The following is a 23,618-nucleotide window of genomic DNA, read 5'->3' as shown; positions in this document are numbered from 1 at the left end:
CATTAGTTTAACTATTTTAGACTAGGTAAACTAATCACCTATCTTAATCCAATCAAATTCGGCTACTCTTAGCCACATCTGTCAATCTCCTTTCAGCCACACTCCTTTAAATCAAATCTCCTTTGAGTGTAGGTGTAAGGGAACTCCAGATCGGCTGTTATCTCCCAATCAGAAAAACCACCCCTCTAAAAGTGGGAAAAAGATTAGGAGACCTTTCTAAAATGAAATTAGATAAACTCCCATCCACTCAGCCAATCAGGATAAGAAATCCCCTTTAAATTTAACAATTAATAATTATCCTATAATTGTATGACTCTTTGCCAATCGGTCATATAACACACTTTTAACACTGAAGATTCCAAAACATCCAAAACATCATCAGAAATTACACTCTAACAAAACAAATCTTCATGTTATAAAGACACCTAATAAAAATAAAGAAAACATAAAAACAGTTTCTGTATATAAACATTCACACACATGTCATCCAGTATGTTATTTAAACGTTGAAACTTCAGTAGCATCGCCTCCCAATGCAATGTAATATAATGTAATGTCCAGAGTACGTTGACTCAGTGAATCCTGCTTCTGTCATGTTCAGGAACCACAATCCACTTTCTGCTGTTCGAGCAGAATGTGTCGTCCACTTCCTTGTACTGGCTCAGTTGACAACATGCCATGCTCCTTCAGACTGGACTGCTGATGATGTTCTCATCACAGTTCAGGCTCCTTCTCTTGTTGGCTCAGTCCACTTCCTTTGGACCCCCCTCGTGTACACAGGTTCTCAGGCAGCATCAGTCACTCAACTTCCTCAAGCTGAGCTTCCACCATCTTTCCTGAAAGTACACAAACTATGGACAAGCCTATGGAGGGCAGTCAACTAATGTGGGTTATTTCATAAAGACAATGCTGTTACATATTTCAACTTCAGCTTGCTGTATTCATATTGATCTTACACATATGTAATTTTGTGAACTATAGCTGTAGTTTTATTTAATGTTGTGCATAGGTCGACCTGTTAGCATTTCATGCAGTGTTAGTACTGTGAATTAACATGCAGTTATTAATTTTAAGCAACCAAACATATATTTAGTTTAGTGTAATATTAGTACACATTTCATTCAACTTTGCCCTTGAATCTTTGAAACAACCTTGACTTTGAATATGGTAAACAATAATGACAAACAACCACTCACTTCCACACTCACATCTCAATTTAGAGCATCCAATATACCTAATCCCCCAGCTTGGAGATTTAATTCAGAATAAATAATATTCAAAACATTCCCAAATTCCAAAACATCTTTCATCAACTATTTCTTCTCCTTTTTTAAATCAACTGTTTCTTATCCTTTTTATCAACTGTTTCTGCTGCAAGGTTGTCCAATGGTGCTATTTCAATCCAATGAAGACAATGGTTCATCACTATCAGAAGTTATCACTTTATTGTTCCTAGTGCCTACAAGATTCATAATTAAAATGTAATATTTTAACTATCGATCTGGTAATGGGATTCTCAGTGGCGTATTAAACTACTAACAAAGAATACAAATGCATTACATTATTTCCTCATTTCAAATGAAATAATTTCTCATAACTTCCATAATTGAATTGTTTCAAAAATTAAAAAAAGTATTTATTTATTTTGTTGTTCCAAATTGTATGTCCATCATTCCCCCCTCGCACAGATTCCAACTGTGCAAATCCTAAACTGAAAGTTCACAATTATACAATCACCTTTTATTGTAGAATAGTCTAATAAGAATATTTTAAAATTAAATCATGAGCCACCAACATATATCCCCAGAGAGATAATTAATATTGTACTTTTTCACACAGTTCTTCCCCACTGATTAATGAAAATTTGGGCAAAAGCCAAATTTGGCATTTTGGTCGTCATAAAAGCTCCCCCTTATAGAAATATTCTCCCCACAAATTTATTGGACTAACTCCTTCACGTTGAGAAGGCTGAGCTCCACAACCACATTCTCCCCAATCAGGGTCAGCTCATGAACTCCTGCAGTTTCCAGTCTCACCACATCCACAGCACAGATGTGGCAACATCCTTCACTCATTGGAAGTGACACTGTCAACGTCACTGTTCTTCACTGGAAATTAAGTCTTCTTCTTGCATTGATTGTCAATCCTCAAAGAGGTAACTGTGCCAGCTTTCTTTGCACTGCCTCACTTTGCATCTCAAAGATATGTTCACTCTTCAGCACCTCTGGATCTTACATGGGATTTATCATCCAGCCTTTCCCCCTGGAGTGCAGTAGGTTATCCACTGCTGATGTTCCAAGAACACAAGTCCACACAGCTTCATTTCCTTCATGTGGCAAGATTTTCTTCCACTGTCATTTCCCCATTTGCTCTCATCCACTCACTTGCCCCTTCATGAATGTCTGGCAGTCTGGACATCAGCCTCACAAGGTCAAGGTCCCTGACGACCCTCAGCACCTTTAATTAACAAAATAGTAACCAACCAGGAGAACGTCTATCTGGTGGGTGTATGTTGGCTCTCTATTTTAGATCAAAACCTGTCTCCTAATGAGATTCTCAACATTAGTTTCAGCATCATTTCCAAATGTATCCAACCACCTGTCTCAGAAGATTAAGATTTCTGTATTTGGCTTTTTATTATTGAAATCAAGTAGTATGATTCATCACTTCTGGACTTGAAGCAGTCTGTTATACCAGAATAACCCCTAGGAAAATCAGCAAATTGAGGGTATTTTAGATTTAGATTTGTTAATCTAAACCTCATTAATGTTGATAGATCCTAAGCAATTGATGCAATCCTACAATCCTCAGCAAGCTTTGCTGATTCTCTTTGTTTTGTTTTCATCAATTCAGATTTGAATACAGCCAACCCTGTTCTTGCATTATTTCTGTTATTGTTGGCCTTCTGCATTGAAGAAATTTCTAAAATTCTAATTGTCTTTTATTTTGTTGTGTTTTACTTTTTACTGTTTAACCTGTACAACCTCTGAATGAAATACCTAATTTTATTCAAACTAGGCATTAGTTGGTGTTTCAATTCGAGAGCTAAAACAATTAATTCTGAGAAACAGCCTAAATGTCAGAATTCATCCAATCTACTTGCATATATCTTAAATCTGCTAAAAACGCTCAATTTAAATTTATTTATCCAAATCCTATTAGTAATTCTCCACTTTTGAATTGTATGTGTAGCTTGCATACAGTCACTTTAATCCTGTTTTGTCCCCTCTCAAAGTTGTTGAGTGGAGACTGAGGCCTCACAGAGGAACTGTGAAGGTGACCAAATGTCAGAGAACAAGATGATAGGACAACATAGATAGCCCCTCCTACTCCACTGAGAGTCCTCAAGTTTAATTTCTGCCTAAAACACAGAAGAGAACACTGCTCCAGACCACAAAACAGCCATTCCAGCTAAACATTAATTGTCCAGCTACTATTTGCACCCTATTCATCAGTAAACTTACATTTTAAAAAAACTTGAGTCACTAAACAGTGATACACTGTTAATCTACCTTTTGATTTGAATCCAATCAGCTGTAAATTACCACTATATTTATCTATATTTTACTTAACTTCACAAATAAAAGTAATCAGTGTCAACACCATCAGAACACCTTGAAGCAGAACACCATTTCCAAATTAGCACATGTAACTTCTTTTCATTCAAACATTTTACATACATTCATTTAATTATCATCACACTTCAAACAACTTTCAGCACAAACTCATACTCTTCCAGACACTCTTCACCTTACACACAGAGGCACTCTCACACAGACATTCAGTCAGTCAGGTCTGTTAGTGGAGTCAGTGATTAGATCAAGGTAGTCAGTCCCCTATACCTATATTAAATGTATGCAATGGTTCTCTATTCATGTCTGAAATGATCAGAAGATATTTATTTGGTCAGTAAGTGTTCACCCAAGGCTTTGAGAAGAAAAAGAGCGTCCCCGATTTCCTCTCATTTGGGATCACCGAAGAGTCATGGCGTCCCATGTCTCTCCTGTTGACCTCTGATATCTCCTGAGCCTAATTGTAGACTGTGTTCAGATGTTTCTTCATGGAGTCACATTCACTTCTGGATTACAGATTATTTTAGTCCTATAGTTACTGGAATGTAATTACAGATGTATGTGTTAGTTTATATCCACTTCAGTCATTTTCACATCACATCAACCACACAACACCCTCCTTGTCTACAATAAGACAAAGTCATTTGAAACAAAAAATGTCACACATTCATGTTAAAAACTATGGGAGCCGTTAAGAACTTAGTGTCTTGATCAGGGACACCTCGTCATAAACAATCATCCCCTCATGCATTATATACAACATAGGAACATATTTAAATTTCCACAACTGAGTTGAGCTAACTCAGCCCCAGCCACACATCATCCTCTCCTGAGTGACAGGAAATCCTGCTCTTTTCCCAAAGAATAAATTCTCTTGACTCAGCCTTTAGAAATAGAAAGACAAAACCTTTCTATTTCATCCTAATTAAACAATTATAAATAATTTGCGTGTCGGTATGTAGTTTTTAATCATTATTGTTATTATTATTATTATTATTACAACAACATAGACAGTTCCTATTATTTATTATGTATTTATTTAATGTCTTAATTTATCATTACTATTATTATTATTATTTATTATTTCCTATTAAACATTTTTATCATATCTCAACTTTCTTTCCCTTCTTACTACTTTTCAGTCCTTCCTGACCAACTTTTTGTCCTTACTTCTGAAACCCCCCTTCTCTCTGTCTCTCAATCTCTCTCTTTCTCTATCACTGTGTGAGTTCAGCATGTTCAACTCTCCCCACAGAAGCTGCTCTTCTTGTTCAGCACAAGAAATCAGCTCTTAGGAACAGTTCATTCACCAACACAAATTAAAGTACCCTTTTCTCCTGCAACTTTACACGGCTTCATGCAAAACCACCACACTTCTCCTCTCTTCTCTCCTTTTTTTTATTTTTATTTTTATTTTTTTCCAAACATATCTACATATCACCTGTCTGCAGCAGATCAGACATTGAATGAAACAATGCTCTAGACATGGTCTAACTTTTTGTCATAGAGGCATGTCCTCTCCTTTTTCCCCAACTTTCTACAGTCATTCTGGCTCCACAGCCTGCAACGACCCCATGCAACTTTTCCTCCTCACACAAGCTCTGCCGATTGAGCTCATGTCAACATACACAAAACAACATAGAACAAAACAGAACAACACAAAACAACACTTAGGCCAAATTTTAAAATGGTACTCAATCTCAATCAAATTTTTTTTTTTTTTAAGTCGACTTCCAAAAACAATATATCTGCTCGGTCTTGAAGCCAAACGAGGTGGTATTTTGCAACCCCCCAAAACTAATTTTCCGATGATTTGGCCCTCACGAGACAGTCATTGCCTTCAGTTCATTTAGGATTGATACATTTATATACCATTTTGTTTTCTACTGAATTTATTTGCCAGGCTTCTTCACAATTATTCATCCTCTGATAGACTTCTTTAACATGCGTGCACTATTACTCTCAACTTCTCAACATCTCTTTTCATCTGCAGTTTCACTTCTTTGATTAAATAAACCTGTGCACAGGATTTCACTCTTCTTCTTGAATCAATTTTCACGCTTTCCGCTACTTGACCTGACTTATAGGTACTCAATTCCTCTAGCAGTGCCCAAATAGTCTAGTCCACGCTACTAATTATTCTTTTGAGCTACTGTTGCCTGCCACTCCACCTGACTTATAGGTACTCAATTCCTCTAGCAGTACTAAAATAGTCTGGGTCAACAATACTCATTCTTCACTTCGACTGCTGTCGCCTGCCACTCCACCTGACTTATAGGTACTTAATTCCTCTAGCAGTACTAAAATAGTCTGGGTCAACAGCAGCCATTCTTCTTTAATCACTTAAATTTCCCTAACGTTAACAGTTCCCTACCTAATTTGCGCTCAACTTTCTCAAAAGTATAGGTGAATACCATGCCTTACAGTTCAGCGAAGATTGGGGCCCTTCTTCGAGATCTTGCACCGTTTACCAGCTTTACTGTTAGTTACTCATTAGCTCTTTTGTCAAATTACTAACCAATCTGTCCCTAATTTCTTAATCTCTTCTTTAATCAAAAATTAATTTTCGCGGGCCCTCTAATTCACACATATTAGTACTTTTATTCCTCTCATATGGCCATTTAGTCTGGCTTACGCTACTCATCATCTACTCATCTACTACTCATTATTCTCTGTTACTTCTACTTTTAACTCTTCATTCTCTTAACTCTTTATCTTTTATTCTCTTAACTCTTCTTCTTTATTCCTCAACATAAAAATCAAAAACAAATTTAGACGGAGCTTTCTGCACCATCATCACACCTCAGCCTGCTACCACACAAATGATCCTTTTTAGCATGCTCGTTAGCCCACTGCATTCCAACAGCTAATGCAACAGATCTCCTCTGGCTCCCAAAAAGTGAGAAATCACTCACCTCTATTTTATATGCCGGCAGGGAGCGAGAGCAGATCCAGTGAAGAGCCATCGGTGTCGCAGACACAGAGCAGATAGACCATCCTGTTCGTGACGCCAAAATGTCGTTTTAGTCAGGCTTCCTTCTTGTTCAGAACACCAGGTGATGAGATGATGACGTAGAATGAGACTCCGTGACACAAGACATTTACCAAACAAAGAGATCTTTATTCTGTAACAAGTCAAGTGTCAATTCCAAGCGCTGCAGTTGCTCGGGAGTGCCTCAGCCAAAATCCTAAGAAGCACTAACTTCTCCTGAGCAAAGCCACACTTAATAAAGGTTACCTGCTCCTCCTACCTCTTCCTATGCCCTTGGTTAGCCATTCGACCTCCAGTCTCCTCTAGGGAGCACATCAAAGGCCAAATGCCAGGACCAATGCCTAACCTAGACCTCCACTTAATGGTCAACCGATGATCCACCTGAGCAGTACCTGCTCAGACAAAATCTACAGACATCTGTCGTAAAACTTAATTGTAGGGTATTGTAAACCCCAGTTCACAGAGCATGTGAACCCACAGAATTATAGTAACATATTTGCTGTGTTAAAGTGTCTAATACACTTCAATATCATGTGGCAGGAAAAAAAAATGGAAAATCTCCAAATGAGCTTAACTCACTCTAATATACACATAAACATAGAAAAACAGAAAACAAGTCCAAACAATGAAATAATTGCACAAGTTTACACTGAGTGTCCAGAAGTAACATTGTAAAGATGTTATGTTCACTATTTAAGGTTTATATCATGTGGCAGGAGAAAAAAATGGAAAATCTCCAAATGAGCTTAACTCACTCTAATATACACATAAACATAGAAAAACAGAAAACAAGTCCAAACAATGAAATAATTGCAAAAGTTTACACTGAGTGTCCAGAAGTAACATTGTAAAGATGTAATGTTCACTTTTAAGGTTTATATCATGTGGCAGGAGAAAAAAATGGAAAATCTCCAAATGAGCTTAACTCACTCTAATATACACATAAACATAGAAAAACAGAAAACAAGTCCAAACAATGAAATAATTGCAAAAGTTTACACTGAGTGTCCAGAAGTAACATTGTAAAGATGTTATGTTCACTTTTTAAGGTTTATATCATGTGGCAGGAGAAAAAAATGGAAAATCTCCAAATGAGCTTAACTCACTCTAATATACACATAAACATAGAAAAACAGAAAACAAGTCCAAACAATGAGATAATTGCAACATTTTAACTGAGTGTCCAGAAGTACCATTGTAAAGATGTTATGTTCAATTTTTAAGGTTTATATCATGTGGCAGGAGAAAAAAATGGAAAATCTCCAAATGAGCTTAACTCACTCCAATGCGAAGGAAACACAGAAAAACTGAGAACAAGTCCAAACAATAAAATAATTGCAAGATTTTACACTGAGTGTCCAGAAGTAACATTGTAAAGCTGTTATGTTCACTTTTAAGGTTTATATCATGTGGCAGGAGAAAAAAATGGAAAATCTACAAATGAGCTTAACTCAGTCTAATATACACATGAACATAGAAAAACAGAAAACAAGTCCAAACAATGAAATAATTGCAAAAGGTTACACTGAGTGTCCAGAAGTAACATTGTAAAGATGTTATGTTCACTTTTTAAGGTTTATTTCATGTGGCAGGAGAAAAAAATGGAAAATCACCAAATGAGCTTAACTCACTCTAATATACACATAAACATAGAAAAACAGAAAACAAGTCCAAACAATGAAATAATTGCAACATTTTAACTGAGTGTCCAGAAGTAACATTGTAAAGATGTTATGTTCACTTTTTAAGGTTTATATCATGTGGCAGGAGAAAAAAATGGAAAATCTCCAAATGAGCTTAACTCACTCTAATGTACACATACACATAGAAAAACAGAAAACAAGTCCAAACAATGAAATAATTGCCAAATTTTACACTGAGTGTCCAGAAGTAACATTGTAAAGATGTTATGTTCAATTTTTAAGGTTTATATCATGTGGCAGGAGAAAAAAATGGAAAATCTCCAAATGAGCTTAACTCACTCCAATGCGAAGGAAACATAGAAAAACTGAGAACAAGTCCAAACAATGAAATAATTGCAAGATTTTACACTGAGTGTCCAGAAGTAACATTGTAAAGATGTTATGTTCACTTTTTAAGGTTTATATCATGTGGCAGGAGAAAAAAATGGAAAATCTCCAAATGAGCTTAACTCACTCTAATGTACACATAAACATAGAAAAACAGAAAACAAGTCCAAACAATGAAATAACTGCCAAATTTTACACTGAGTGTCCAGAAGTAACATTGTAAAGATGTTATGTTCACTATTTAAGGCTATATCATGTGGCAGGAGAAAAAAATGGAAAATCTCCAAATGAGCTTAACTCACTCTAATGTACACATAAACATAGAAAAACAGAAAACAAGTCCAAACAATGAAATAATTGCAAGATTTTACACTGAGTGTCCAGAAGTAACATTGTAAAGATGTTATGTTCACTTTTTAAGGTTTATATCATGTGGCAGGAGAAAAAAATGGAAAATCTCCAAATGAGCTTAACTCACTCTAATGTACACATACACATAGAACAATAGAAAACAAGTCCAAATAATGAAATAATTGCCATATTTTACACTGAGTGTCCAGAAGTAACATTGTAAAGATGTAATGTTCACTTTTAAGGTTTATATCATGTGGCAGGAGAAAAAAAGTGGAAAATCTACAAATGAGCTTAACTCAGTCTAATATACACATGAACATAGAAAAACAGAAAACAAGTCCAAACAATGAAATAATTGCAAAAGTTTACACTGAGTGTCCAGAAGTAACATTGTAAAGATGTTATGTTCACTTTTTAAGGTTTATTTCATGTGGCAGGAGAAAAAAATGGAAAATCACCAAATGAGCTTAACTCACTCTAATATACACATAAACATAGAAAAACAGAAAACAAGTCCAAACAATGATATAATTGCAAGATTTTACACTGAGTGTCCAGAAGTAACATTGTAAAGATGTTATGTTCACTTTTTTAGGTTTATATCATGTGGCAGGAGAAAAAAATGGAAAATCTCCAAATGAGCTTAACTCACTCTAATATACACATAAACATAGAAAAACAGAAAACAAGTCCAAACAATGAAATAATTGCAACATTTTAACTGAGTGTCCAGAAGTAACATTGTAAAGATGTTATGTTCACTTTTTAAGGTTTATATCATGTGGCAGGAGAAAAAAATGGAAAATCTCCAAATGAGCTTAACTCACTCTAATGTACACATAAACATAGAAAAACAGAAAACAAATCCAAACAATGAAATAATTGCCAAATTTTACACTGAGTGTCCAGAAGTAACATTGTAAATATGTTATGTTCACTTTTAAGGTTTATATCATGTGGCAGGAGAAAAAAATGGAAAATCTACAAATGAGCTTAACTCAGTCTAATATACACATGAACATAGAAAAACAGAAAACAAGTCCAAACAATGAAATAATTGCAAAAGGTTACACTGAGTGTCCAGAAGTAACATTGTAAAGATGTTATGTTCACTTTTTAAGGTTTATTTCATGTGGCAGGAGAAAAAAATGGAAAATCACCAAATGAGCTTAACTCACTCTAATATACACATAAACATAGAAAAACAGAAAACAAGTCCAAACAATGAAATAATTGCAACATTTTAACTGAGTGTCCAGAAGTAACATTGTAAAGATGTTATGTTCACTTTTTAAGGTTTATATCATGTGGCAGGAGAAAAAAATGGAAAATCTCCAAATGAGCTTAACTCACTCTAATGTACACATACACATAGAAAAACAGAAAACAAGTCCAAACAATGAAATAATTGCCAAATTTTACACTGAGTGTCCAGAAGTAACATTGTAAAGATGTTATGTTCAATTTTTAAGGTTTATATCATGTGGCAGGAGAAAAAAATGGAAAATCTCCAAATGAGCTTAACTCACTCCAATGCGAAGGAAACATAGAAAAACTGAGAACAAGTCCAAACAATGAAATAATTGCAAGATTTTACACTGAGTGTCCAGAAGTAACATTGTAAAGATGTTATGTTCACTTTTTAAGGTTTATATCATGTGGCAGGAGAAAAAAATGGAAAATCTCCAAATGAGCTTAACTCACTCTAATGTACACATAAACATAGAAAAACAGAAAACAAGTCCAAACAATGAAATAACTGCCAAATTTTACACTGAGTGTCCAGAAGTAACATTGTAAAGATGTTATGTTCACTATTTAAGGCTATATCATGTGGCAGGAGAAAAAAATGGAAAATCTCCAAATGAGCTTAACTCACTCTAATGTACACATAAACATAGAAAAACAGAAAACAAGTCCAAACAATGAAATAATTGCAAGATTTTACACTGAGTGTCCAGAAGTAACATTGTAAAGATGTTATGTTCACTTTTTAAGGTTTATATCATGTGGCAGGAGAAAAAAATGGAAAATCTCCAAATGAGCTTAACTCACTCTAATGTACACATACACATAGAACAATAGAAAACAAGTCCAAATAATGAAATAATTGCCATATTTTACACTGAGTGTCCAGAAGTAACATTGTAAAGATGTAATGTTCACTTTTAAGGTTTATATCATGTGGCAGGAGAAAAAAAGTGGAAAATCTACAAATGAGCTTAACTCAGTCTAATATACACATGAACATAGAAAAACAGAAAACAAGTCCAAACAATGAAATAATTGCAAAAGTTTACACTGAGTGTCCAGAAGTAACATTGTAAAGATGTTATGTTCACTTTTTAAGGTTTATTTCATGTGGCAGGAGAAAAAAATGGAAAATCACCAAATGAGCTTAACTCACTCTAATATACACATAAACATAGAAAAACAGAAAACAAGTCCAAACAATGATATAATTGCAAGATTTTACACTGAGTGTCCAGAAGTAACATTGTAAAGATGTTATGTTCACTTTTTTAGGTTTATATCATGTGGCAGGAGAAAAAAATGGAAAATCTCCAAATGAGCTTAACTCACTCTAATATACACATAAACATAGAAAAACAGAAAACAAGTCCAAACAATGAAATAATTGCAACATTTTAACTGAGTGTCCAGAAGTAACATTGTAAAGATGTTATGTTCACTTTTTAAGGTTTATATCATGTGGCAGGAGAAAAAAATGGAAAATCTCCAAATGAGCTTAACTCACTCTAATGTACACATAAACATAGAAAAACAGAAAACAAATCCAAACAATGAAATAATTGCCAAATTTTACACTGAGTGTCCAGAAGTAACATTGTAAATATGTTATGTTCACTTTTTAAGGTTTATATCATGTGGCAGGAGAAAAAAATGGAAAATCTCCAAATGAGCTTAACTCACTCCAATGCGAAGGAAACATAGAAAAACTGAGAACAAGTCAAAACAAAGAAATAATTGCAACATTTTACACTGAGTGTCCAGAAGTAACATTGTAAAGATGTTATGTTCACTTTTTAAGGTTTATATCATGTGGCAGGAGAAAAAAATGGAAAATCTCCAAATGAGCTTAACTCACTCTAATGTACACATAAACATAGAAAAACAGAAAACAAGTCCAAACAATGAAATAATTGCAAAATTTTACACTGAGTGTCCAGAAGTAACATTGTTAAGATGTTATGTTCACTATTTAAGGTTTATATCATGTGGCAGGAGAAAAAAATGGATAATCTCCAAATGAGCTTTACTCACTCTAATGTACACATAAACATAGAAAAACAGAAAACAAGTCCAAACAATGATATAATTGCAAAATTTTACACTGAGTGTCCAGAAGTAACATTGTAAAGATGTTATGTTCACTATTTAAGGTTTATATCATGTGGCAGGAGAAAAAAATGGAAAATCTCCAAATGAGCTTAACTCACTCTAATGTACACATAAACATAGAAAAACAGAAAACAAGTCCAAACAATGAAATAATTGCAAGATTTTACACTGAGTGTCCAGAAGTAACATTGTAAAGATGTTATGTTCACTTTTTAAGGTTTATATCATGTGGCAGGAGGAAAAAATGGAAAATCTCCAAATGAGCTTAACTCACTCTAATATACACATAAACATAGAAAAACAGAAAACAAGTCCAAACAATGATATAATGCAACATTTTAACTGAGTGTCCAGAAGTAACATTGTAAAGATGTTATGTTCACTTTTTAAGGTTTATATCATGTGGCAGGAGAAAAAAATGGAAAATCTCCAAATGAGCTTAACTCACTCTAATGTACACATACACATAGAACAATAGAAAACAAGTCCAAATAATGAAATAATTGCCAAATTTTACACTGAGTGTCCAGAAGTAACATTGTAAAGATGTTATGTTCACTTTTTAAGGTTTATATCATGTGGCAGGAGAAAAAAATGGAAAATCTCCAAATGAGCTTGACTCAGTCTAATGTACACATACACATAGAAAAACAGAAAACAAGTCCAAACAATGAAATAATTGCCAAATTTTACACTGAGTGTCCAGAAGTAACATTGTAAAGATGTAATGTTCACTTTTAAGGTTTATATCATGTGGCAGGAGAAAAAAATGGAAAATCTCCAAATCAGCTTAACTCAGTCTAATATACACATAAACATAGAAAAACAAAAAACAAGTCCAAACAATGGAATAATTGCAAAAGTTTACACTGAGTGTCCAGAAGTAACATTGTAAAGATGTTATGTTCACTTTTTAAGGTTTATATCATGTGGCAGGAGAAAAAAATGGAAAATCTCCAAATGAGCTTAACTCACTCTAATGTACACATACACATAGAAAAACAGAAAACAAGTCCAAACAATGAAATAATTGCCAAATTTTGCACTGAGTGTCCAGAAGTAACATTGTAAAGATGTTATGTTCACTTTTTAAGGTTTATATCATGTGGCAGGAGAAAAAAATGGAAAATCTCCAAATGAGCTTAACTCACTCTAATGTACACATAAACATAGAAAAACAGAAAACAAATCCAAACAATGAAATAATTGCCAAATTTTACACTGAGTGTCCAGAAGTAACATTGTAAATATGTTATGTTCACTTTTTAAGGTTTATATCATGTGGCAGGAGAAAAAAATGGAAAATCTCCAAATGAGCTTAACTCACTCCAATGCGAAGGAAACATAGAAAATCTGAGAACAAGTGAAGACACTGAAATAATTGCAAAATGTTACACTGAGTGTCCAGAAGTAACATTGTTAAGATGTTATGTTCACTTTTTAAGGTTTATATCATGTGGCAGGAGAAAAAAATGGATAATCTCCAAATGAGCTTAACTCACTCTAATGTACACATAAACATAGAAAAACAAAAAACAAGTCCAAACAATGAAATAATTGCAAGATTTTACACTGAGTGTCCAGAAGTAACATTGTAAAGATGTTATGTTCACTTTTTAAGGTTTATATCATGTGGCAGGAGGAAAAAATGGAAAATCTCCAAATGAGCTTAACTCACTCTAATATACACATAAACATAGAAAAACAGAAAACAAGTCCAAACAATGAAATAATTGCAAAAGTTTACACTGAGTGTCCAGAAGTAACATTGTTAAGATGTTATGTTCACTTTTTAAGGTTTATATCATGTGGCAGGAGAAAAAAATGGAAAATCTCCAAATGAGCTTAACTCACTCTAATGTACACATACACATAGAACAATAGAAAACAAGTCCAAATAATGAAATAATTGCCAAATTTTACACTGAGTGTCCAGAAGTAACATTGTAAAGATGTTATGTTCACTTTTTAAGGTTTATATCATGTGGCAGGAGAAAAAAATGGAAAATCTCCAAATGAGCTTAACTCAGTCTAATGTACACATACACATAGAAAAACAGAAAACAAGTCCAAACAATGAAATAATTGCCAAATTTTACACTGAGTGTCCAGAAGTAACATTGTAAAGATGTAATGTTCACTTTTAAGGTTTATATCATGTGGCAGGAGAAAAAAATGGAAAATCTCCAAATCAGCTTAACTCAGTCTAATATACACATAAACATAGAAAAACAGAAAACAAGTCCAAACAATGAAATATTTGCAAAAGTTTACACTGAGTGTCCAGAAGTAACATTGTAAAGATGTTATGTTCACTGTTTAAGGTTTATATCATGTGGCAGGAGAAAAAAATGGAAAATCTCCAAATGAGCTTAACTCACTCTAATATACACATAAACATAGAAAAACAGAAAACAAGTCCAAACAATGAGATAATTGCAACATTTTAACTGAGTGTCCAGAAGTAACATTGTAAAGATGTTATGTTCAATTTTTAAGGTTTATATCATGTGGCAGGAGAAAAAAATGGAAAATCTCCAAATGAGCTTAACTCACTCCAATGCGAAGGAAACATAGAAAAACTGAGAACAAGTCCAAACAATGAAATAATTGCAAGATTTTACACTGAGTGTCCAGAAGTAACATTGTAAAGATGTTATGTTCACTTTTTAAGGTTTATATCATGTGGCAGGAGAAAAAAATGGAAAATCTCCAAATGAGCTTAACTCACTCTAATGTACACATACACATAGAAAAACAGAAAACAAGTCCAAACAATGAAATAATTGCCAAATTTTGCACTGAGTGTCCAGAAGTAACATTGTAAAGATGTTATGTTCACTTTTTAAGGTTTATATCATGTGGCAGGAGAAAAAAATGGAAAATCTCCAAATGAGCTTAACTCACTCCAATGCGAAGGAAACATAGAAAAACTGAGAACAAGTCAAAACAATGAAATAATTGCAAAATTTTACACTGAGTGTCCAGAAGTAACATTGTAAAGATGTTATGTTCACTTTTTAAGGTTTATATCATGTGGCAGGAGAAAAAAATGGAAAATCTCCAAATGAGCTTAACTCACTCCAATGCGAAGGAAACATAGAAAAACTGAGAACAAGTCAAAACAATGAAATAATTGCAAAATTTTACACTGAGTGTCCAGAAGTAACATTGTAAAGATGTTATGTTCACTTTTTAAGGTTTATATCATGTGGCATGAGAAAAAAATGGAAAATCTCCAAATGAGCTTAACTCACTCTAATGTACACATAAACATAGAAAAACAGAAAACAAGTCCAAACAATGAGATAATTGCAACATTTTAACTGAGTGTCCAGAAGTAACATTGTAAAGATGTTATGTTCAATTTTTAAGGTTTATATCATGTGGCAGGAGAAAAAAATGGAAAATCTCCAAATGAGCTTAACTCACTCCAATGCGAAGGAAACATAGAAAAACTGAGAACAAGTCCAAACAATGAAATAATTGCAAGATTTTACACTGAGTGTCCAGAAGTAACATTGTAAAGATGTTATGTTCACTTTTTAAGGTTTATATCATGTGGCAGGAGAAAAAAATGGAAAATCTCCAAATGAGCTTAACTCACTCCAATGCGAAGGAAACATAGAAAAACTGAGAACAAGTCAAAACAATGAAATAATTGCAAAATTTTACACTGAGTGTCCAGAAGTAACATTGTAAAGATGTTATGTTCACTTTTTAAGGTTTATATCATGTGGCATGAGAAAAAAATGGAAAATCTCCAAATGAGCTTAACTCACTCTAATGTACACATAAACATAGAAAAACAGAAAACAAGTCCAAACAATGAAATAATTGCAAAATTTTACACTGAGTGTCCAGAAGTAACATGGTAAAGATGTTATGTTCACTATTTAAGGTTTATATCATGTGGCAGGAGAAAAAATGGAAAATCTCCAAATGAGCTTAACTCACTCTAATATACACATAAACATAGAAAAACAGAAAACAAGTCAAAACAATGAAATAATTGCAAGATTTAACACTGAGTGTCCAGAAGTAACATTGTAAAGATGTTATGTTCACTTTTCAAGGTTTATATCATGTGGCAGGAGAAAAAAATGGAAAATCTCCAAATGAGCTTAACTCACTCTAATATACACATACACATAGAAAAACAGAAAACAAGTCCAAACAATGAAATAATTGCAAAAGTTTACACTGAGTGTCCAGAAGTAACATTGTAAAGATGTTATGTTCACTTTTTAAGGTTTATATCATGTGGCAGGAGAAAAAAATGGAAAATCTCCAAATGAGCTTAACTCACTCCAATGCGAAGGAAACATAGAAAAACTGAGAACAAGTCAAAACAATGAAATAATTGCAAAATTTTACACTGAGTGTCCAGAAGTAACATTGTAAAGATGGTATGTTCACTTTTTAAGGTTTATATCATGTGGCAGGAGAAAAAAATGGAAAATCTCCAAATGAGCTTTACTCACTCAAATGTACACATAAACATAGAAAAACAGAAAACAAGTCCAAACAATGAAATAATTGCAAAAGTTTACACTGAGTGTCCAGAAGTAACATTGTAAAGATGTTATGTTCACTTGAAGGGTTTATATCATGTGGCAGGAGAAAAAAATGGAAAATCTCCAAATGAGCTTAACTCAGTCTAATATACACATAAACATAGAAAAACAGAAAACAAGTCAAAACAATGAAATAATTGCAAAAGTTTACACTGAGTGTCCAGAAGTAACATTGTAAATATTTTATGTTCACTTTTTAAGGTTTATTTCATGTGGCAGGAGAAAAAAATGGAAAATCTCCAAATGAGCTCATCTCAGTCTAATATACACATAAACATAGAAAAACAGAAAACAAGTCCAAACAATGAAATAATTGCAAAATTTTACACTGAGTGTCCAGAAGTAACATTGTAAAGATGTTATGTTCACTTTTTAAGGTTTATATCATGTGGCAGGAGAAAAAAATGGAAAATCTCCAAATGAGCTTAACTCACTCTAATGTACACATAAACATAGAAAAACAGAAAACAAGTCCAAACAATGAGATAATTGCAACATTTTAAGTGAGTGTCCAGAAGTAACATTGTAAAGATGTTATGTTCAATTTTTAAGGTTTATATCATGTGGCAGGAGAAAAAATGGAAAATCTCCAAATGAGCTTAACTCACTCTAATATACACAAAAACATAGAAAAACAGAAACAAGTCAAAACAATGAAATAATTGCAAGATTTTACACTGAGTGTCCAGAAGTAACATTGTAAAGATGTTATGTTCACTTTTTAAGGTTTATATCATGTGGCAGGAGAAAAAAATGGAAAATCTCCAAATGAGCTTAACTCACTCTAATGTACACATAAACATAGAAAAACAGAAAACAAGTCCAAACAATGAGATAATTGCAACATTTTAACTGAGTGTCCAGAAGTAACATTGTAAAGATGTTATGTTCACTTTTCAAGGTTTATATCATGTGGCAGGAGAAAAAAATGGAAAATCTCCAAATGAGCTTAACTCAGTCTATTATACACATAAACATAGAAAAACAGAAAACAAGTCCAAACAATGAGATAATTGCAACATTTTAACTGAGTGTCCAGAAGTAACATTGTAAAGATGTTATGTTCACTTTTCAAGGTTTATATCATGTGGCAGGAGAAAAAAATGGAAAATCTCCAAATGAGCTTAACTCACTCCAATGCGAAGGAAACATAGGAAAACTGAGAACAAGTCAAAACAATGAAATAATTGCAAAATTTTACACTGAGTGTCCAGAAGTAACATTGTAAAGATGTTATGTTCACTTTTTAAGGTTTATATCATGTGGCAGGAGAAAAAAATGGAAAATCTCCAAATGAGCTTAACTCACTCCAATGCGAAGGAAACATAGGAAAACTGAGAACAAGTCAAAACAATGAAATAATTGCAAAATTTTACACTGAGTGTCCAGAAGTAACATTGTAAAGATTTTATGTTCACTTTTTAAGGTTTATTTAATGTGGCATGAGAAAAAAATGGAAAATCTCCAAATGAGCTTAACTCACTCTAATATACACATAAACATAGAAAAACAGAAAACAAGTCCAAACAATGAAATAATTGCAAAATTTTACACTGAGTGTCCAGAAGTAACATTGTAAAGATGTTATGTTCACTTTTTAAGGTTTATTTCATGTGGCAGGAGAAAAAAATGGAAAATCTCCAAATGAGCTTATCTCAGTCTAATATACACATGAACATAGAAAAACAGAAAACAAGTCCAAACAATGAAATAATTGCCAAATTTTGCACTGAGTGTCCAGAAGTAACATTGTAAAGATGTTATGTTCACTTTTTAAGGTTTATATCATGTGGCAGGAGAAAAAAATGGAAAATCTCCAAATGAGCTTAACTCACTCCAATGCGAAGGAAACATAGAAAAACTGAGAACAAGTCAAAACAATGAAATAATTGCAAAATTTTACACTGAGTGTCCAGAAGTAACATTGTAAAGATGTTATGTTCACTTTTTAAGGTTTATATCATGTGGCATGAGAAAAAAAAGGAAAATCTCCAAATGAGCTTAACTCACTCTAATGTACACATAAACATAGAAAAACAGAAAACAAGTCCAAACAATGAAATAATTGCAAAATTTTACACTGAGTGTCCAGAAGTAACATTGTAAAGATGTTATGTTCACTATTTAAGGTTTATATCATGTGGCAGGAGAAAAAATGGAAAATCTCCAAATGAGCTTAACTCACTCTAATATACACATAAACATAGAAAAACAGAAAACAAGTCAAAACAATGAAATAATTGCAAGATTTTACACTGAGTGTCCAGAAGTAACATTGTAAAGATGTTATGTTCACTTTTCAAGGTTTATATCATGTGGCATGAGAAAAAAATGGAAAATCTCCAAATGAGCTTAACTCACTCTAATATACACATAAACATAGAAAAACAGAAAACAAGTCCAAACAATGAAATAATTGCAAAATTTTACACTGAGTGTCCAGAAGTAACATTGTAAAGATGTTATGTTCACTTTTTAAGGTTTATTTCATGTGGCAGGAGAAAAAAATGGAAAATCTCCAAATGAGCTTATCTCAGTCTAATATACACATGAACATAGAAAAACAGAAAACAAGTCAAAACAATGAAATAATTGCAAAAGTTTACACTGAGTGTCCAGAAGTAACATTGTAAATATGTTATGTTCACTTTTTAAGGTTTATTTCATGTGGCAGGAGAAAAAAATGGAAAATCTCCAAATGAGCTCATCTCAGTCTAATATACACATAAACATAGAAAAACAGAAAACAAGTCCAAACAATGAAATAATTGCAAAATTTTACACTGAGTGTCCAGAAGTAACATTGTAAAGATGTTATGTTCACTTTTTAAGGTTTATATCATGTGGCAGGAGAAAAAAATGGAAAATCTCCAAATGAGCTTAACTCACTCTAATGTACACATAAACATAGAAAAACAGAAAACAAGTCCAAACAATGAGATAATTGCAACATTTTAACTGAGTGTCCAGAAGTAACATTGTAAAGATGTTATGTTCAATTTTTAAGGTTTATATCATGTGGCAGGAGAAAAAATGGAAAATCTCCAAATGAGCTTAACTCACTCTAATATACACAAAAACATAGAAAAACAGAAACAAGTCAAAACAATGAAATAATTGCAAGATTTTACACTGAGTGTCCAGAAGTAACATTGTAAAGATGTTATGTTCACTATTTAAGGTTTATATCATGTGGCAGGAGAAAAAATGGAAAATCTCCAAATGAGCTTAACTCACTCTAATATACACATAAACATAGAAAAACAGAAAACAAGTCAAAACAATGAAATAATTGCAAGATTTTACACTGAGTGTCCAGAAGTAACATTGTAAAGATGTTATGTTCACTTTTCAAGGTTTATATCATGTGGCAGGAGAAAAAAATGGAAAATCTCCAAATGAGCTTAACTCACTCTAATATACACATAAACATAGAAAAACAGAAAACAAGTCCAAACAATGAGATAATTGCAACATTTTAACTGAGTGTCCAGAAGTAACATTGTAAAGATGTTAAGTTCAATTTTTAAGGTTTATATCATGTGGCAGGAGAAAAAAATGGAAAATCTCCAAATGAGCTTAACTCACTCTAATGTACACATACACATAGAAAAGCAGAAAACAAGTCCAAACAATGAAATAATTGCCAAATTTTACACTGAGTGTCCAGAAGTAACATTGTAAAGATGTTCTGTTCACTTTTTAAGGTTTATATCATGTGGCAGGAGAAAAAAATGGAAAATCTCCAAATGAGCTTAACTCACTCCAATGCGAAGGAAACATAGAACAACTGAGAACAAGTCCAAACAATGAAATAATTGCAAGATTTTACACTGAGTGTCCAGAAGTAACATTGTAAAGATGTTATGTTCACTTTTTAAGGTTTATATCATGTGGCAGGAGAAAAAAATGGAAAATCTCCAAATGAGCTTAACTCACTCTAATGTACACATACACATAGAAAAACAGAAAACAAGTCCAAACAATGAAATAATTGCAAAAGTTTACACTGAGTGTCCAGAAGTAACATTGTAAAGATGTTATGTTCACTTTTTAAGGTTTATATCATGTGGCAGGAGAAAAAAATGGAAGATCTCCAAATGAGCTTAACTCACTCCAATGCGAAGGAAACATAGAAAAACTGAGAACAAGTCAAAACAATGAAATAATTGCAAGATTTTACACTGAGTGTCCAGAAGTAACATTGTAAAGATGTTCTGTTCACTTTTTAAGGTTTATATCATGTGGCAGGAGAAAAAAATGGAAAATCTCCAAATGAGCTTAACTCACTCTAATGTACACATAAACATAGAAAAACAGAAAACAAGTCCAAACAATGAAATATTTGCAAAAGTTTACACTGAGTGTCCAGAAGTAACATTGTAAAGATGTTATGTTCACTGTTTAAGGTTTATATCATGTGGCAGGAGAAAAAAATGGAAAATCTCCAAATGAGCTTAACTCACTCTAATATACACATAAACATAGAAAAACAGAAAACAAGTCCAAACAATGAGATAATTGCAACATTTTAACTGAGTTTCCAGAAGTAACATTGTAAAGATGTTATGTTCAATTTTTAAGGTTTATATCATGTGGCAGGAGAAAAAAATGGAAAATCTCCAAATGAGCTTAACTCACTCCAATGCGAAGGAAACATAGAAATACTGAGAACAAGTCCAAACAATGAAATAATTGCAACATTTTACACCGAGTGTCCAGAAACAACATTGTAAAGATGTTATGTTCACTTTTCAAGGTTTATATCATGTGGCAGGAGAAAAAAATGGAAAATCTCCAAATGAGCTTAACTCACTCTAATATACACATAAACATAGAAAAACAGAAAACAAGCCCAAACAATGAAATAATTGCAAAAGTATACACTGAGTGTCCAGAAGTAACATTGTAAAGATGTTATGTTCACTTTTTAAGGTTTATATCATGTGGCAGGAGAAAAAAATGGAAAATCTCCAAATGAGCTTAACTCACTCCAATGCGAAGGAAACATAGAAAAACTGAGAACAAGTCCAAACAATGAAATAATTGCAACATTTTACGACGAGTGTCCAGAAGTAACATTGTAAAGATGTTATGTTCACTTTTCAAGGTTTATATCATGTGGCAGGAGAAAAAAATGGAAAATCTCCAAATGAGCTTAACTCACTCTAATATACACATAAACATAGAAAAACAGAAAACAAGTCCAAACAATGAAATAATTGCAAAAGTTTACACTGAGTGTCCAGAAGTAACATTGTAAAGATGTTATGTTCACTTTTTAAGGTTTATATCATGTGGCAGGAGAAAAAAATGGAAAATCTCCAAATGAGCTTAACTCACTCCAATGCGAAGGAAACATAGAAAAACAGAAAACAAGTCCAAACAATGAAATAATTGCAAGATTTTACACTGAGTGTCCAGAAGTAACATTGTAAAGATGTTATGTTCACTTTTTAAGGTTTATATCATGTGGCAGGAGAAAAAAATGGAAAATCTCCAAATGAGCTTAACTCACTCCAATGCGAAGGAAACATAGAAAAACTGAGAACAAGTCAAAACAATGAAATAATTGCAAGATTTTACACTGAGTGTCCAGAAGTAACATTGTAAAGATGTTATGTTCACTTTTCAAGGTTTATATCATGTGGCAGGAGAAAAAAATGGAAAATCTCCAAATGAGCTTAACTCACTCTAATATACACATAAACATAGAAAAACAGAAAACAAGTCCAAACAATGAGATAATTGCAACATTTTAACTGAGTGTCCAGAAGTAACATTGTAAAGATGTTATGTTCACTTTAAAGGTTTATATCATGTGGCATGAGAAAAAAATGGAAAATCTCCAAATGAGCTTAACTCACTCTAATATACACATAAACATAGAAAAACAGAAAACAAGTCCAAACAATGAGATAATTGCAACATTTTAACTGAGTGTCCAGAAGTAACATTGTAAAGATGTTATGTTCAATTTTTAAGGTTTATATCGTGTGGCAGGAGAAAAAAATGGAAAATCTCCAAATGAGCTTAACTCACTCCAATGCGAAGGAAACATAGAAAAACTGAGAACAAGTCCAAACAATGAAATAATTGCAACATTTTACACCGAGTGTCCAGAAGAAACATTGTAAAGATGTTATGTTCACTTTTCAAGGTTTATATCATGTGGCAGGAGAAAAAAATGGAAAATCTCCAAATGAGCTTAACTCACTCTAATATACACATAAACATAGAAAAACAGAAAACAAGTCCAAACAATGAAATAATTGCAAAAGTTTAAACTGAGTGTCCAGAAGTAACATTGTAAAGATGTTATGTTCACTTTTTAAGGTTTATATCATGTGGCAGGAGAAAAAAATGGAAAATCTCCAAATGAGCTTAACTCACTCCAATGCGAAGGAAACAGAAAAACTGAGAACAAGTCCAAACAATGAAATAATTGCAACATTTTACGACGAGTGTCCAGAAGTAACATTGTAAAGATGTTATGTTCACTTTTCAAGGTTTATATCATGTGGCAGGAGAAAAAAATGGAAAATCTCCAAATGAGCTTAACTCACTCTAATATACACATAAACATAGAAAAACAGAAAACAAGTCCAAACAATGAAATAATTGCAAAAGTTTACACTGAGTGTCCAGAAGTAACATTGTAAAGATGTTATGTTCACTTTAAAGGTTTATATCATGTGGCAGGAGAAAAAAATGGAAAATCTCCAAATGA

Source organism: Microchirus variegatus, assembly GCF_963457635.1.
Source record: "Microchirus variegatus genome assembly, chromosome: 11".
Taxonomy (NCBI): Eukaryota; Metazoa; Chordata; class Actinopteri; order Pleuronectiformes; family Soleidae; genus Microchirus; species Microchirus variegatus.
The sequence above is the reverse complement of the archived record's forward strand: the minus strand, read 5'-3'. Positions refer to the sequence as shown.